We start from the raw sequence: 13333 nt of genomic DNA, 5'->3' as shown, positions 1-13333 counted from the left end.
CAGTATAACTGTTGTATAGTCCAGATGGATTTTGTGTTGCTTTGGAGTTTCAACACAGCATTCAGCAGTAGGAAATGACCCAAATGAGGGGTGGGTGGAAGACTGTTTAGCAGATACTCTATGTATACCTTACAAGCATATCATTGCTGGGGTGTTCATAAAATGAAACAGGACCAGGAGTCAAATTTCCCCATTTCACCACAATCTTCTTTCAAAGTAAATTATTTCATATACATTATTTTTCTTTTGGGGAAAATCTCTTAGAAAGATATAACATGTTAGTAGAAAAGTAGGACCTCTATTTCCAAAAGGTGTTTCAGAAAAGATTGAATCTAGCAAAATTTCATCAAAACTTAACAAGTGTTGATTATACAAGTGACTCTGAAGGAAAACACACACACACACACACACATACACACACACACACACACATCTCCCAAGATTAGAGAAGCAGATGCAATTAGAATATATTTCCTCTGCATTTATAAATTCACATTCTACTTTCCTCCATCTCATACTCCTTGGCTATGTAAGGGAACTAGGCCAGAGTATGCCAATTGGAATAGTGAAGCCTTGTTCAAAGTACCCAGATGTCCAAGGCCACTCTGAGCATAAGAATCTTAATAAGGGTGTCCAAGGACTATGCAGGTGCAAGGATGCAGACACTGTGCAGGCATCCATAATCCAAAAGACTGATGTCACTATTTTCTAGCAGAAGCCTCTTTTGTCTAAGTAGTGCTGAGGCTGCTAAAGTGAGTGAGCACAGATGCGGCTACTATGAGGGGCTGTGGGTCTAGAGGCAGGGCATGGCTGCTCAGATAATGGCTGTGGGACAGAGGCTACTACTGTATGGAGAAGACTTATTGTTAACTAGCTGGTGTGCTGCTACCTACTGTATCGGACTTTACTTTGGAGAACTGCTTTGTCTAATGGCTCCTTGTCAGCAATGGCTACATGGCCACTGGCTTCTACAATATTCTCTCATATACCCATGACTTCTCATGGCTTCTCCATCTACCACCTGTCCTTCAAGAAGGTCCACCCATGGCAGAGGGGTTCAGAACCAACAGTTGGCATAGTCTGCAGGAAGAAGGACCTGTGCTTCCAACACTAAGTACAGTGAGCAGGATTCAAAGAGAAGCTTGCTCTCACAATGGGCATTGCGAGCAGGATATAGAAGTAAGTACTCCAAGAATTAGCCTGTGCTCCCACACTTAGACCACAAGATAGAGCAGTGAGTGCTCTGACAGTTGGCACAGTAGTTGGCAGGATTCAGAAGAATGTCTTTGTTCAAGGAGATACTTGCTCTCACATCATGTCAAAATTAAATTGTTTACTGTGAACACACTAACCAGGGCCATCACCCTGGTTAGTGTGTTCACAGTAAACAGGAAGAGAGAGGGAGAGAGAGTCAGAAACATCAATGAGAGAGAGTCATCGATCAGCTGCCTCTTGCACACCCCCTACTGGGGATGTGCCTGCAACCGAGGTACATGCCCTTGACCAGAATTGAACCTGGGACCTTTCAGTCCACAGGCCAACGCTCTATCCACTGAGCCAAACTGGTTTCGGCACTCAGAATATAACTTTTTTAAACAATAGCAGCGATTCATTTATTTCTGGGAAGTGATAGTTTAATTGTACAAATGTTATAATATTTTATTTATGAATATAACATTTCATAATGTCATTTTGTTATTTTAAAATATTCATATCTATATTCTTTTTTAGTGTACTTATTTTTTTTCTTCTTTTGTTGTATTATGTGGTCTTTTTTTTTATTAGTAACTCAAACTATAAGATATCCCATGATGCCAATTAGTGACAACTGTGAGTACTATTTTCTGATTACTCCCCACCCCTCCCCTAACAACCCTACTATAAAAATGAACTGATTTGATTTGGTTTGGTGGGAAAGTCACAGATACTGCTTTTATGATCATGATTTACTGCTAGAATTCATATTTGGGAATAAAGCTAAATGTCAGTTATGTTAGTGAGAACAAAGATGTAATATTTCCCCTCCATCAAATTCAGGTATACCCCTGGGAAGATTCAAAGAGGAGGCAAGATCTCAGTCGAGAATCCCTGCCGTAGTTCAAAGGGACATTCCACGATGTTTCTTTTCTGGCTGTGCTCATGGTGGCTATTGTAGGTTCCCACCTGAAGTTTGTATTCAGGACCCATGGACGAGATATTTGAAAAACAAGTTCATTCATACCATGAACTAATGCAAGTTCTGGTTCTCCTGACAGCAAGCAGCTTCCGAGTTGTCATAGATTGCCAGCTTAATGTGTTAAGGTGAACAATTCATGTCAATGTCTTCCACTTCAGAGTCCATCAGGGTGTGGCGCTGTGGGGCAGCCAGGCGCTGGGGCCATGTGTCCACTGTGCCTCTGGGACAGTCCTGGGGATGGACCTCCTTGTCCAGCTGCCCCCTCTTCTTCACTGTGCAGGCTGCCGGGTACCAAGGCGAGATGGGGGCTGCGCGGGTGGAGTATACTTGTGCTCTGAGCCGTCCTCCAGGTCCAATAGGGCACTGTGGTCCGAATCCTAGAAGCTCAGGTCCCCACAAGTCCCCACCAATGGCCCAATGATGCGGTGTGACCCTCTCCTCATTGGCTGAGCTCTAGATAGCAGAGTGGTCCAGCAGGGGGGTTCCGCCAGGTCTGGCAGGAAGCCTTCGGGGGCCATAACCCTGAGAGCAGCGAAGGCCTGGATGCTGGCGCCCGGGCTTGGCCCAGAGCCTGCTGGAGAAGACACGCAGCTATAGATCAGCGTCACATCCCGGCCTAGGAAGATCCTGGCTACAAAGCAGCCCCCTGGCTTCAAGACAATGTAGCGATGTTCAGAGCGGCTAGGAGAAGCTGGGCCTACATCAGCTCATTCACAGCACGAGGTCAGTGACAGCAGGAGCCCCATGGCACACCCCCAGGGCCCGGGCAGCCCCCACCGCTCTGGGGGATCTCCTGGGCAGGGGGCCGCTGGGTGGTGGCCCTGGTCTGTAACACACCTGGTAGCAGAGCCATCGCTTGAAGGTCCAAACTCCCCACCTGGCAAGACCCCCGCGGACTCCGGATCACCTGGGGCGGCGCCTCGCTCCCCTCACAGCCTGGAATCCCTCCCTGAGCTGCAGCTTGAAGGCACTGCGGGCTCTGCGGGCGCACCAGCCATGTTCCTAGGCCAGTCGGTAGAAAACATCTCTCTTGTCCTACCACGCCGGTCCCATCCCACACACTGTTTGCCCAGGGACCTTGGATCTTCAGTCTCCTCAGGGACAGCGGCCCAGACTACACAGCTGCAGGGACGAGGGCAAACCTCTCCCCCTCGTTGCTGGACAGTGCAGTCCTGCCGCCTCAGCTGTTTCGGTCTGGACCCACATCCCCCTGGTCCATGCCCCAATGCCCACGGTAGCTTTAGGAGTGGGGAGGAGGAGCGAGGCAGTGGAGTCAGGTCCACCAGCAGCCCCAATCAAACCAGTGAGAAATCTCAGGGCTTCAGTTTCTGTCTGCTCTGAGTTGTTCCCAATGCCTATCTGCAGCATGCAGCGTGCAGCCTATGGGCTACTGCAGTGGGGCCAGCCTGTGGCTGTGGGATGCCCAGGCTCCTGCAAGGCCCCGGCCCATCAGAACTTGTTCAGTTCATCTAGAGATTTACCTAGTTTTAGGAAAAACCAGGACCTGTATTTCACAAATTAGACATGTAGTACAATTATTAATTGCACTACATGTTTAACAATTATATTTACCTGTATTTTAAAATATATTAGTTATTTAATATTTTAACTGATCGTTAACAGTGAACAAATTTAGTATTGTATACTCTGCCTTCACCTCAATATTGTTTGATATTCCGAAGTAAAGATGTTCACTCTTTATAATTAATAGTTGGGCTTATTGATGTATGTAATATAGTGTGTGCTTGCCCTCTTTTTCTCCTTTATTAATTGATGACATTTTTCTGGGTTTACTTTTCTTTCTGAAAAGTGTCAAATATTTATTAACGTAATTGTGGAGAAATTAGTTTGTCTCTGTTTATTTGAAAATGTCTTCATTTTACTCAGTACTTGAAAAACAATTTGTCTCAGATGGTGTGTCTCAGTGATTGAGCCTCGACCTATGATCCAGGAGGCCACAGTTAAACTCCCAATCAGGACACAGGCTTGATCCCTAGTTGGGGATATGCAGTAGGCAGCTTATCAATAATTCTCCCTCATTAATGATGTTTCTATCTCTCTCTTCCTCTCCCTTCTTCTCTGAAGTCAATAAAAGTAGATTTAAAAAAAAATTGCTCTATAAAATTCTGAGAGAAATGGTTTTCATAATATTAAAAACAATATTCATCTTCTAATGTATACTATTTCTGACAAGGAATTGGTTATAGACAGATATGGTCCTTATTTTTCATTTTTATTGGTGTGTTTAACAATTTTTTTCACTTTACTTTTAATGTTTTATTTTTTTAACTATTACAGGAACTTCACAAGTTCAGATATTTGAGAGGATTCACAGAAACAGAGCAAAGAAACCTAAGGCTTTTATTTAAAGGGAAAAGATAAGGTACAGCAAGAGAGAGTAAGTACAGGCAATTAGTAGAGTTCTTAGAAATACCCAGATACAAGCTTACTAGTGCCTTTATTCACACATGGACATATGTACTTCTCCTTCAGTTGGAATCACAAATTCTGTGCAATGAATCTTAGCTCAAGGCAGAAGTTCCCAGTGGAGTCTTTTATGCCTCTTTGGTCAATCCAGGCTGCCTAACCTATTATGCTGGGTGAAAATCACCAGTAAAAATCTGGTTTCAGGGATTACCTGGGGAATTTAAAATCCTAAACAGCATGTCATAAACCTCACGCCTTTACTGTGGCCAAGAGTCTAAGTCAGACATCTTGAGAATTAAGAATCTCTGGTACAGCTGTAAAATAACTATCCCACATAACCATCATATTCACATCATATTCTGGATGTGAATTTATTTTTCTTTATCTGGCTCAGTTCTCAAAATATACTTCTAATCTAAGGATTCATACCATCCTTCTTCTTAAACTTTGAACTTTATACAACTAATTTCAATAGGCAGTGTATAAACCTATGACAAAAATAAATGCATATTGTATACCTACTCAGCTACATAAAAGCACAGATAGCTAGGTGGGCAGTTAAAGTACCCCTTTTGGTTGCATTTGACCAAATGCATATTCTTCTTTAAATTTATTCTTCTTTAAATTTATCTTTATTGTTGAAAGAGTTTCAAATCTCCCCCTTTTCCCCCATTGACTCCCTCTACCCTGGCCTCACCCCACCCCCAGCCTTCACTGCGCTAATGTCTGTGACCATGGGTTATGCATATTCTTTGGCTAATCTTTAACTCTTTTCATTTCTAAAATATCCTCTACTTGTTTGTTAGACCTTTTAATTTTATCCCCAAATTCTCTCGCTTTGTGTTTTTTATTCAGGTGTTTCAACCTGAGGGCTTTCTAGCGCACTTCACTCATGCTCTTTCTCCTCTGTTCAATATGCTGTTGAATTAATCTATTGAGTCTTTAATTTTAATTTTTGGGTTTGTATAATTTTTGTTTGATCTTTATTCCAATTTCCTGATTAAATTACTTATTTTACCATCAATTCCCTTGAATATATCAATCACAATTATTTTGTAACCTATGTGTATAAACACAAATAACTCCATCATTGCATTGTTCTTGTGTGTTTTTGTAGATGTTTTCATATTTTCTTGGGCCTCTTCCTAGTGTACTTAGTAATATGTTATTGGATTTCATGTATTATGTAAGAAACATTACAGGGGCTCTGGATGATGCCGTCTTCTAGAGAGGATTCACCCTTTGCTCTGAAAATCAGATAGAATGGGACAAATCAAAATAAACAATCAGATGAACTGACTTACTTGGGGGTAAATTTTGAATAAGACCTTTTTCTGCCTTGGGTTTGCTTCTTCTTCTGAGGTATAACCCTTTAGGAGTTTCCACCTTGGAATATGGATTATTTACTAAGACCCTTTTTCACTGATGAGTATTGAATTACAGTCTTTGGTTGTTTTGTTTTATTTTTGTCTTCTCAGACACACAAGGCAGTTGAACCTTCTGTTTTGCTTTACAAAAATTCTTCTATTTAACTTTTTAAATTCTTGCTGTAGGACATTAAAGAATTAAAAAAAAAATCCTTAAAGGGAACACACATTGTATAATCATTGGCTCCCAGGAGGAACTCTTATTAATTGGGATTGGGTTTAGACTCCCCACCTAAACAAACAACAAATTAGACATATACATGAGAAAGTGTTTTTGAAACTTGAACAAGCAGTGAAGAACAGTGATACCTGAAAGAAGTGCAATAAGTGAGTTTCACAACTGTTCTATCTTTCTATTTGCAGGGTTATCAAGCTGAGAAATTGGAGTGGGAGTTTGGTAGGACAAAGTAAAGAAAGACTAGTGAACTAAGTGAACTGAGACAGAGTTCATTGTTTTGAGGAAACTAAGGGAGCTAGAATTCTCAAGACAAAGTGCCAGGAGAGAGAAAGCTGTACAGAGAGAAGGTTACATTTGCCAGCAAGCCTCTGCTAAATACTATTAACACATATGTGTGAAAAAACTATGGAGGCCAGGGAATAGTGGGATCAATTTCCACAGGACTGGACTGGTTTGTTTCCTCATCAACTGGAGTAAATTTGTTGAGTACAGCTTTAACAAAGTAAGTTTACAGAATGATCAGAGCACATCTGAGTAAGGAGGGAGTGCCCGTTCTGTCAGGTAGGTAATAGTGAGTTACAGGTGGGCAAGAAAAACCTGTTTGAGCAAAATCTGAGAGATAAAAGATGTAGCAAGGCTTACACATATACTAGAAATTATATCAATTGACATTTTAAATGTCATTTAAATCATCCAATATGATTAAATATGTAATTATTTTCCCTAAAAAATAATAGGAATCAGGTATCAAAGTGTAAGTAGTTCATATGCTTCTGAACTAGAAAAAATGTTGAGGAACTGTCTCTTGCATCATTAATTGGACAAATACAATAATTAACAGCCTTTCCTGGATTATAACAACTGATGATTTGCAAGAGATCAGGAGCTAAAGTAATTTCTGTAAATCAGCAGTAGTGTAAAAGAAAATAAAGACAAGTATCACATTACCACAAGGAAAGTGTGATGTGACATTACCTCTTATCATCAGGTTTCAAGGTATTCTTCATTAGATGACACACAGCAAGCTACTGCTACCTAAAGGAGTTTAAAGGGAAATGAAATAAACTTGAAATAATCATCCATCAAAATTTGTAAGAAAATGATGAAAGCAAATGAAATGAATATCTCTTCCTTTATCCATTTCTATATCATTTAAAAAATAAAAAACCTTTATTTATCCTTTAGCTCAAACATGACTTTTTTCAGAGAGAGCTACCCAAACAGCCTAGTCTAAAATAAACCTTAATCATAATTATTTTATCCTGATATTTCCTACACAATGGAAATAATTCCATTTGATATATCAGTGGGAAAGAATGAGTGGGAAAAGGGAGACAGTCTATGAGTAGAGTATAAGGGTTGTTTTTTTAATTGTTATTTTTAATTAATATTTAATTTGCTTTTCTGAAAATAAAGTGCATTGGGTAATGGGGATAAATGAAAGAATAAAGAGTGATACCTTTTGAGTTTTACTTTTACCTAGTATTGTATTATGTAAGATATTTAAACAAGAGTTTTTGATTCGTTACAAAGACCAATTAATTCTCCTTTTTATATGAAATATATAAATTTTAAATATATTCTGGTAAGTTATTATAAAATTGTTTTTTATTTATAACATCCGGCATTCCCTGGAGTCCTGATGCCCGCTCAGCTCGTTGCTATGCAAATGTCCTTCACGGAACAATGGCATAAGCATCATGTGGGCACATTTGCAGAAAATCAGTTCCTACTTAATCACTGAATCAGAAACATGAGATCCCATAATTCATCTTTTAAAAGTGTCACTTTCGTTAATAGTGACAATTAGAACCTGAGTTTAGGTTCTGTGTCCTGTACTACTACAGCTTCTCACCCCTCTTTTTTTTTTTTTTTTTCTAGTTAACTTCCTTAAATAAAAGAGGTGTTTGGTATATCTGAGAAGCATTTCAGAGCAAACAAACTGCAATGATGTCATGGAAAAGATCTTAGAATCCTCTCTCTATATAAAATGCTAATTAACTGGGATGCCATAACAGGTCGACCGGACAGGAGGAGGCTGTGCACACAGCACTGGGGGTGGGGTGGGGTGACAGGAACCTCTTAGCACCTACTCTGGGGGAAGTCCTGATCAGCAGTGGCTGCAGCTACTTCAGGGGCCTGAGAAGGAGGCAGGCCGGACTGACGACTAGAGGGTGGGTGGCACCATGTGATTTCAAATTGTTCACTGGGCTACTAGTATATAATAAAGATGTAATATGAAATGGTCATTACAGTATGAACCATAACAATAGGTTGTTACATCATTTCATGACGGATCAGGAGGAGAGTGGGGCAGCGAACTACAAGGGGATGGCAGAGAGCTACAGGAGGGGGCAGGGCAGCAAGCTATGAGAGAGGTGAGGGGGAGGAGCACGAGGGAAAGCTACAGGAGGGCAGGGCAGTGGTCAGGGAGCTACTGGAGGGTGGCAGCGAGCTACTGACAAGCTATTGGCACAAGGATTCATGCACGGGGCTACTAGTAGTGTCATATCCAGGGATGGAGAACCTCAATGTGATAGTATTTTTCTCCTCCTCATGGTAGCTGATGACATTAGCATACTTTGATCAATATTTCTAAGTGATTATTACATGAACCAGTGTTTATTGAGCACTTGCTATTTGGCAGACACTGTGTTTAGTGTTACATTTAAACCTAAAACCAACCCTGTGAGGTAGAGAGTATTATTAGCCCCATTTTCAAGATGAGGAAATGGAAAGAGTGCAGCTAACTGCCCATAGTCATACAGTTACTAAATGACAGAACCAAGATTTTCAAATAGTCATTTTAGCCCTTAAACTATGAGCTGTCACTCAGGTACTGTCACATGCATGAGTGAGAGGCTGTATGTGTGTCTGCCTTAAAGAACACTGTAATATCTACACAAATCTTGCTTTTGAAATTATGATTGCTTGCTCTTTTGCTAAATAATTATCTGCATAACTAAGGTGTTTGAGAGGGAAGTCAAAAGTTTTTCCATTAGTGAACCCAGTCATGGTTTTCTACAAAAAAACTGAGCCAAGCATGAATTTATATCAGTGATTTTTAACCTTTTTTCATCTTATGGCACACATAAACTAATTACTGAAATTCTGTGGCACATGGAAAAATATATTTTTGCTGATCTGACAAAAAAAACCAAACTTATAATTTTGATTAATTCGCACTGGACGGACAGCTATTGTTGTATTGGCTGTTGTCATTTCTTCATTTGACAATCTAAGGGAAAAGAGGTCAGTGCCCCTGACTAAATAGTGAGGTGCTAGATGTTTTACAAATCCCTGCAGCACACTGGTTGAAAATCCTGCTTTAGAGGAAGCCTCTAAAGACTGACTACATAAAGTTGCCAGATAAACTACAGTGCTTCAAGTTAAACTTGGGATAAGAAATTTTTATGACAAGTACATATACGTATTAATTGCTGCTTATCTGAAACTGAAATTATTGGGTATATTGTATTTTTAATTACTAAATCTGGCAATCCTAAATACTGTGATAAGAAGCGGTTTGGCTCAAGAGCGTCGGCTTGGGGACTGAAGGTACCTGGATTCGATTCCGGTCAAGGGCATGTACCTTGGTTGCGGGCATATCCCCAGTAGGGGGTGTGCAAGAGGCAGCTGATCGATGACTCTCTCTCATCGATGTTTCTAACTCTCTATCTCTCTCCCTTCCTCTCTGTACAAAATCAATAAAATATATTAAAAAAATAAAAAGAAGAAGAAGCGGCAAGGGCATTTAATAACACATTAGCTACACCCATTTCAAAAGCTCATATTCATTCTTTTCCATTGTGCTAAAATCAGAGGCTTTATTGAAATTCTGTCACTGCCCTCTTATTCCTGGCTTGCTACTTCTTTTAAAAGATATAGATGACATAAAGGATGACGGAAGGAGACTTGCCTGAGGTTGGTGAACACACAATACAGTGTACAGGTGATGTGTTGTGGGATTGTGTACATGAAAGCTGTATATTTTGTTAAACAGTGTCACCCCAATACATTCTATAAAAAGAAAAACAAATTCAGTAGGAAAAAAAAAGCAAAGAGATTGTCAATTGGCTCTTATTTTGAAATTGAATTAGCCACCATTTTCTGTAAGAAAATGATCAGTTTATGATTTTTAAGCATCATTCTTGCCTACAATAAGATGATAAATCCTCATTCTGAAAATTATTGGTAATTTCAAAGTCAGCCTGGTGGTGGGTGAGTTGGGGGAAATAAATCTCAGAACCTCTCAATATCATTTTGCAAATATCCCTTTAAAGTTCCTCAGACTCCATCACTAATTCACCCTAACAACTTGCCACATCCTTTTTATCACTAAGCCAGATTGATTAATGTTTCTAAGTGCTTTCAACTGAGATATAATATTGAAATGTTCAGTACAAAAATATCTTCTGAATAATAGAGTATCAATGCATTTCTTTTAAAACACGTCATATCCGGTTATGTTACATATTTTATAGCGTGCTGGGAATTCAGTTAAAAAGCACAAAGGACTCATTGAAAATATATTGTTCCCCTTAATAGAAGTGCTCCATTACAGCCGCATAGTTGAACAAAGTCTAAACCAGCAAATATCAACTAGCATGCACCATCTTTCTGTGGCATCGCAGCAAAAGGCAGAGAACAATGACACACAGCAGCTGGCCGTGGGCAGTAGCACTGTGGCATTACAAGCAAAATCAGGGATCTTTTTCCCATGAAATTGAGGGCAAGAGGCTATGCTTTGCTTGGCTGTCGCTGTTTTATTTCTGTATCTATTTACTCATTTGCTTTGCATTTGTTGTGTGCTGCAGCCAGGAGTTTGCTCCAGTAAATGAGAGGTGGAACGTGATGCTCTCTAAGGTTGTTCTCTTGGGGAAATTTGTTATTCTAGCTTGGTTACCTAAACTTAGTTAACAAGAAATGGGAAATAAAGAGCCACAATCCTGATTAAATAAAAAAATTACTTGTATCAGTAAATCATTCATGATGTACACAGACATAGGGGACTAAAGAAATATGTCACTGTTCCAGAGAACTTGCTCCCCTTCTTGTTACTCAGGGCAGATGTGTGGAGATGGCTGGATCTTCCCCAGGCTGTCCTCTGATCATACAGTGCACTTACAGTTAACTCTTAAGATTTCTTTTGTCGCTGAAACTGGTTTGGCTCAATGGATAGAGCGTCGGCTTGGGGACTGAAGGGTCCCAGGTTCGATTCCGGTCAAGGGCATGTACCTTGGTTGCGGGCATATTCCCAATAGGGGGTGTGCAAGAGGCAGCTGATCGATGACTCTCTCTCATCGATGTTTCTAACTCTCTACCTCTCTCCCTTCCTATCTGTACAAAATCAATAAAATATATATATATTTTTAAAAAGATATCTTTTGTCATTGGGAAACCAATGTATACATTCTCTAATACTATCTTTTTTCTTTTTTTTTTTTTTACAGACACCTAAAAATCTTGGTGTTGTAGAAGAAATGTACTTTCCTATTTATTGTCATATGGTTGAATTCAATGAAATAAAGAATTACATAGGAAGCCTCTGAGTAACACAGAACTGTGGTTAAAAACCCACATTTTCATCCCTCCAATATAAACTTGGCCATCACACATCACAGACACATACATTCTCCACACACACTCCATCCACATTCAAAGACTCCATAACGAACTCTTTTGTTACTTAATTGGAAAATTAGAATACATAGCATTTTGACCACCTGTATTTCTAAGCTATAAAAAATATAAATTAGTCTATGGTTACTATCTTTGTAATTTGGTTTTTAAAAAATTTATTTTGATAACCACCCTCTTGCTTTCATCCAGACTTTTTTTTTTTCCTGTGCTAGCATATGGAGACTTACTAAATAAAAATGTTTCTAATGTGAATTATATCCTATCCTTAAATACAATGATTCCTCTCCCCAAAAAAAGTCACCCTTTCCACCAGTTTCTATTGGCTCCATGAGAAAGGATTTGAAATATATCTTTTAAAAAACCTTTTTACTTCTTTAAGTATTTTGCTTTGATTTACATAAATTCCAAGCACTAAAGGGAACAAGTTTAGCACAAATCACCTACACATGCAATTTCAAAAATCTTAAAAACTACTTTAATTTGGACAAAAATAAATAAACAGGTTTTGAAATGCAACATCATATTTTCGGTTCAAGATGCAAATACTTCCCAAGTTAAATTATACATCCATATATATAAAAGACTAAGTGACTGACAGAATGACTGGAATGACCAGTTGCCTGGACATGACCATATGCTCAATACAGGAGCTGCCCCCTGGTAGTCAGTGCACCTCCCGCAGCCAGCCAACCTCCGGCGGTCCCACATCCTGGCAGGCTGGCCAACCTCTCACAGTCCTTCCCCCCATCTGGCAGGCCCTGATTGGCCTGGCCCTGATCGGAACTGGACAAGACAACCCAATAGGCCCAGATCACAGGCCCAGCCCAGGGACCACACCCATGCACAAATTCAATTCAATTCTCTAGTTTTATATGAACACAATGATATGATCTTGTCCCAAGTCCTTTGCCAATGGTCAATGTTTGTATAAATAGGACAATGTTTTCACTGCTTTTCACTAATTTGTTAATAATATATTTCACATGAGTATCTTCTCTGAGCCAGACCATGTGCTTACACATCACACTAGAGGAATCTATCTATATATATAAAACCCTAAAATGCAAATAGGTTGAACAACAAAACAACTGAACAACCAGTCTCTATGATGTGTGCTGACCACAGGGGGCACGTGAGGAACATGGTGTGTTGGCAGGAGGTGGCAGAGTGTGGAACATGGTGGGCATCAGCCATGGCAGGATGGTGGAGCAGGTGAGCGGGGGCGCCAGAGCAAGGTGGAGTGCTGGTCTCTATCATTGAGGCGAGCCTCTGGTAGTTACAGAAAATTCTTTTCTTCCACATGCCAAGATCCTGCTGAGTGCTTGCACTTGCTTTTGGTGATAGCCCCACTCATACCCACTGCTGGCACCTGGCTCTGGCCCCAAATTATCAGCAGTGTAAGTGGGTGCAAGCAGTGGCAGTCAACCCTGATCACCCCTCGGGGCTTCTCCACTTCCCCCTGCTCCTGAGGGTCAACTGGGG

General features: G+C 40.2%; 1 pseudogene across 1 annotated transcript; it reads right to left on the bottom strand.

The window, feature by feature from the left end:
* Nucleotides 1-2296: 2296 nt before the first annotated feature.
* On the bottom strand, nt 2297-3029 carry LOC311619653 (tRNA (cytidine(32)/guanosine(34)-2'-O)-methyltransferase-like; annotated as a pseudogene). Its single transcript has 2 exons — nt 3014-3029; nt 2297-2857 (listed from the first exon to the last, which is right to left on the bottom strand). The product of its transcript is annotated as a tRNA (cytidine(32)/guanosine(34)-2'-O)-methyltransferase-like (transcript).
* Nucleotides 3030-13333: the final 10304 nt, after the last annotated feature.

This window comes from Pipistrellus hanaki (genome assembly GCF_964339955.1).
Source record: "Pipistrellus hanaki genome assembly, chromosome: 3".
In the NCBI taxonomy this organism is placed as follows: domain Eukaryota; kingdom Metazoa; phylum Chordata; class Mammalia; order Chiroptera; family Vespertilionidae; genus Pipistrellus; species Pipistrellus hanaki.
This window is presented reverse-complemented; position numbering and strand designations above follow the sequence as displayed.